General features: G+C 34.0%; 1 non-coding gene across 1 annotated transcript; it reads left to right on the forward strand.

Moving 5' to 3' along the window:
* Positions 1 to 5,239: 5,239 nt before the first annotated feature.
* On the forward strand, positions 5,240 to 5,321 carry Trnas-aga. Its single transcript has one exon. It is a non-coding gene; the product is annotated as a tRNA-Ser (tRNA).
* The last annotated feature ends 541 nt before the right edge of the window (positions 5,322 to 5,862 follow it).

The following is a 5,862-nucleotide window of genomic DNA, read 5'->3' on the forward strand; positions in this document are numbered from 1 at the left end:
CACAGCATTTTGCTTTAAATAAACTTTTGAGCTTGGTTTTATTCCCATGGACACTATTATGTAACAATATAACATACTTTGTTTCTTATTGGAACAGCTGCGCGCGCATAAATGATACAATATTGATATTTACATAGTCTCAAAGGCAAAGGACAACGTCAATATTGACTCATGGTAAGTTATAGTTCAGATATTAAACTAATATTCATAATTCAACTAAAACCTATTCTATAGCTGTCGCTGGTACAATGTTTGGGGGTACTAAATCTTTTTCTGTGAGTATGTTTTTTAGGTTCAAAGATAGGTACTAATAAGAAATCAAAGCAACATTGAATATAAGACGATCACATGTTGAACAAACATTGTTTTTCTATGAACTGCAAAAGTGTGATCGTTTTCAACAATTCGTAATAATTGAATGTTATTGTTAGATGTGACGTACTGTTGTTTGCAGTGCACAGTTGTTTCACAGAGAGACATTAACTAACGTTTTGTATTTCAAAAGACAAACATTCATTAAGTTCACTTGTTAAACTGAAAAAGTATTAATCTACCCTTCAGAATACAGTCAATGCTCTCATGAGAGTGTCATTGCCAAACTCAGTGTTAAGAATAGTTAACATTGATAGATTGAATTACCCCGCAAACCGAAATGTTTATCATTCTTTCAAACACAAGACATATTTTTGGTTCAATGAAAATCAATGAGGAAAGTAAATACAAGATAATCTCATATTGAACCCACTTCCACGCACGAGGAGAGCTCTTCACAAACTTTATACAGCCATCAAAGAGTACAATAACGAGAAAGTAACAACATTGCAAATAACGACACATTTGAACTGAAAACGAGTACCAGGAGATAATAAAATCGAGGCGAAGTATGCTTTGAGTCGGCGCACTAAATGCGAGGAACCGGTGAGTCTAATCGCCAAAGAGAATTCTTTGAGAGACTCACAATCGAAAGGGTTGGCTTCATTCCTGCTATATGTAATCAGGACGGACATTTGTGCTGGACTTTTAGATAATAACAGTCCGGCTCCCATTGTGTCTCTTTGTGCTCGAGTTCCATCAAATAAGCAGGGACAGTAGGTACTCACTAAATGAACAACTAAAAATATAATGCTAGAAACAAAATGACCTCAAAACATCTTTTTAGAGGAAACAAAACCTCACCCGGGCTCTGGAATTCTGTGCAAATAAAGACAAGTAAATAATAAAGAGATAATCGGGTTAATAAACAAGTACTATTGTGTTAGAATTGGTCATTGATCAGATTAATACATTGGCGTAAAATAATAAATAATGTGGAGTGGATCAAGCTGAGTTTAGCTGAGTGGTCTCTACCTAATACTAATGTAAGTGGAATTACTTTGAGATACAGAATAAATACACCGAGAGCTAATCACTTATTAGTGATGTCGTATTATTAGTCCTAAACAGCCATTATTTTGAGCGATATGAATTGAGCAATCTAAATAAATTAATAGACCTGGTTTCTTTCAGTTTTTGCAGTTTAAAACCTTACTCAATAATAACAAAGTGAAACTATTATTGACCCCTCATCGTCACGTTTGAAGTAATTACTGGAACGACTTACAATAATTACTTAACAGAGTTTTGTAATTACAAAAGGACCTGGCTCGGTGAGTGCTGACCACGTCCAGCCGGGCGCTGAGTCGGCAGGACGCGGACGTCTCAATTATTTCGCCGGAGGAAGCGATCGCTCGGTCCGCGGTAATGGCACAGAACTCCTGTGGTTATACCTACTCGTACTCTATTATTGCGATAAGTTTTAATTGATAGTTTTTTGAATTTTAAGGTCTTGTGTTTTTTAACGTGCTTAGTAGATTAATGCTATGACATGCTTTACATAATGCTACAACGCAAAAATTAAAACATAAGAATTTGTAAAAAAAATCGAGTGGATTTCATAACTGAATTTCGACGCCCCCAAGGAATAAACCTGTATTATTCTATTACGGACTTTTTACTGTTATACCATTTTCGGTATCTATGGGTCGGGATACACTTATGCAATTTTTTTCAATTTTATTCTGCGGTAATTTCCAACGGTTTTCCTTATAACACTTTTGTTCTTTGGAAATTTTCTATTTCTTATTTACTAGAACAATCTTGAAATACATTATTACTAATTAAATTCCGTGGCTACATTTCGGTAAAGTAATATTACTGTAAAATATTTCAAAAAAAAAGCCGGTTAACGCGATTACAGGTTTATTCTCGTGAATTCTGTGGTAGACATTTTCGGTAATGCACTGTTACAGTTATCATCCGGGACATAATTTTATATAAGAAACATTGCAACCTAAAAGCTCCCCCGAAGTTAATAGAACTGTCAACATGTCTGTTGATATCACACTAACTGATAGTTCCCAAAATGAACATCCCAATTTTAGAACTGAATTAACGGAAAATTCATTAGAATTTGAGCCAAGTAATTCAGACGAACCTTCCACATCACACAATGAAAAAAAAAGAACGAGAAAACGTGCAATGAAGACCAGTGGTCTAGCAAAAAAAACAAATTACTTAAAAATGCTGGCCAGGCTTACGAAGGTTGTCATAATAAGAATAAGTATCCACAAAAAGTAATGGGTCCTGTGTGTTCATGTAAAATGAACTGTGGTAGCAAATTTACTTCTTCAGAGAGGCAAGACTTATTTGATAAATTTTATAAGCTTTCTGGTCGAGAACGCCAATGGATGTATATTATTAGACATATTAAAACCGAAAATATCAAACGAATGACTCTAGAACGGAAAAATAATCGCACACAGACTATAAAATATTTTTTTTTCTTTAAATAATGTAGAATTTCTTGTTTGTAAGAGATTTTTCCTAAACACTTTAAAAGTTAATGAACAAATGGTATATACAGCAATGAAAAATTTAAATTAGACGAAGGGATTACAGACTTAAGAGGCAAGCACACCAATAGACCTCGAAAAATGAGCTCCAGCACGGAATCGAGTATTGAGAAGCATATTTCATTATTTCCTAAAGTAGAGTCTCATTATACAAGAAAAAGCTCAACTCGACAATATTTGTCACAAGACCTCAACATATCAAAAATGTATCGTTTGTACACTGAGTGGTTTCCACAGCAAAATTATGTTGAAGTTACGATGGCGACAAAACGTCAATATGAAACCATTTTTAACACAAAATTTAACTACTAATTTTTTAAGCCTAAAAAAGATCAATGCTCTACATGTTTTGTATATGAACAAGCCAGTCCATCAGAGAAAGAGTCTTTAGAAGAAAGCTATAGACGTCATTTAAGTAGGAAAGAGAGAATTCGGCAAATTAAACATGAAGAAAAGATGACAATTGACAAAAACGATAGCACAATTGCTATCTTCGACCTGCAAAAAGTGTTAAGTATTCCACAATCCACAGTAGGCATTTTTCATTACAAACGCAAGTACCCTGTGTACAATTTTACTATTTTTGATGCTCTACGTAAAAAAGGATATTGCTACGTGTGGCATTACCAAATCGCAAAACGAGGCTGCATAGAAATTGGGAGTTGTTTGTTGCAATTCTTGAAGAGTGAACAGGAGCGAGGTGTTAACAAGATCTATTTTTATTCGGATGGTTGCTATGGCCAAAATAAGAACAGGTACATTTTTGCTTTATATGCGTATGCAGTAAAATCTTTAAATTTGTCTATAACGCACAGATTTTTCGAGACTGGACATAGCCAGAACGAGGGAGACTCGATGCATGCCTGTATTGAGAGGAACATGAGAAATAAGTCTATTTACACACCTGACCAAATATATAATATAATTCTAAACTCCAAAGTCTCGGGAGAAAAATATACTATGAAAGAATTGGAGCAAACAGATATATTAGACATAAAAAAATTAGTAAACCCTTTGAATTGGCGTTGTGATATAGATGGGAATACGATACGCTGGTCTGATGTAATGGAAATTCATGTATCATCATCCCAACAGGACAAGGTTTTCTTTAAATATGATTTTGATGAGGCATATTCTGAATTAAATATTTCAAATTCATTTCAAACCAAACGACGTGGGCGAAAACCTAAGACAGACGCTCTGATAGAAGATACTGTATTGGCACGTGCTTATCATCAACATCTTCCTATAAGCAAGGCGTTGCATACAGATTTATTGTCTTTGTGCAATAGTGGAGCGATTCCACGATATTACCACGCATTTTATGAATCCTTAGTTTCAGTAGAAAATAGTGATGATCGCGATGATATTGACGATGCCACTGATAATACCGATTAGTTGTTAAGATTAATTATTAGTGTTTTTACTTGGCTACTTTTTTTATACTTTTACTGATTGTAATTTGTGATCTCTATGAGAACTCTGTTCCCAATAAACGCCATAATTTTAATAAGTTTTGTGAGTTTTCTTTAATTATTCCCTCAAAGATTTATTTTACATAGAATACATAGAATTTATTTTACATAATCGTTTTCAATGATTACGATAATATGAATACCAAAAATTTTCTACAAAATACGGGTTACACTACTTTACTCTTTTATGGTTATTGAAAATTTTACCACAATAAGTCGGTAACTGAACATTACAATTTTACTCTGTAATGAAAAAACACGTTTAATAATCCAGTAAAGCAATATTATGCCTATGATTTTTAAGAAAATTACAAGAATAATTCGGTAAGTAAACATTACTGGAATAATATTGATAAGTCAGGATCGTAGGATATCAAAACCCTAAAAGTTATATGAAACCATTTTCGGCAATATGTATTTTGGTACATAACTAATACTGTGTATGTTTCATAGTTACACTTAATACTATAAACTATTCGAGTAAAAATTAGCTTTTCCGTCATAAAACAATGTTGCCAGGATTACCTTTTATTGAAGAGATATACCCCGAAAACACTAAAACATTTTTCCTGTAAAAATTGATTTTTGCGATTACCGGTTTATTCCCCGGGGACGTCGATTTATAAAAACCATCAGGTCACCTAAAGATTAATTATTACATTTTTAACTTATATTATGAACATTATAATATATAAGGAAGCTTGGCTATTATTGGCTGTAGAACGATTTTTCAGTGTAACGAAGGTTTGTGATACTCAGATAAAGTATTTGTTCTGTAAGAATTCGCTTCTCAAGGCAACTATATGAGATGAAGTTAATACTTTCTATTTACGAATTATAAATATCTTGCTTATTAACTACAATCTGCATGTGGCAGTCGTGGCCGAGCGGTTAAGGCGTCTGACTAGAAATCAGATTCCCTCTGGGAGCGTAGGTTCGAATCCTACCGACTGCGGATATCTTTTTAATTCTTTTTCATTTTTTATCGCTGGCTAATATTTGTGGTAACCGTTCCGCTTGATATTTTTTTGCAAGCGTATGTAATTGCGCGCGAAATCCCGGATCATGCCAAAGGTATGTGCTCAGCGGATACCTATATGCCTGCATTTATTAGTATCGAATCAAAATAAAGCGCATACAATGCAGTAGCCACAGAGCAGCAATAACCAGTTAATTAAATACATAACGACGCGGCCGTGTAATCAACGCGTTGTTTGATTATTAGCTCGGCGTCACTTGATTATCAGTAGTTATTATAATATTATCTGTAATCTCGCCATTATCGCCTGCGGTGACGTACAAATTATTACTTATGTCATAATATCGAATTTCAAATTATGTGATGGAGAATTAAAATTGATTTATGTCATTCTCACGTAGCTATAGTTTTAGGCTGTGGTTTTATCCAATTAAACCTGAGGTTGTGAAATCTTGTACCGCCTTAAGGGGTAGATTGAGGTGTATTGTTATACACCCCAGTTTGCAGATAATGATAT

The sequence above is a fragment of the Trichoplusia ni genome, chromosome 4 (assembly GCF_003590095.1).
Source record: "Trichoplusia ni isolate ovarian cell line Hi5 chromosome 4, tn1, whole genome shotgun sequence".
Taxonomy (NCBI): Eukaryota; Metazoa; Arthropoda; class Insecta; order Lepidoptera; family Noctuidae; genus Trichoplusia; species Trichoplusia ni.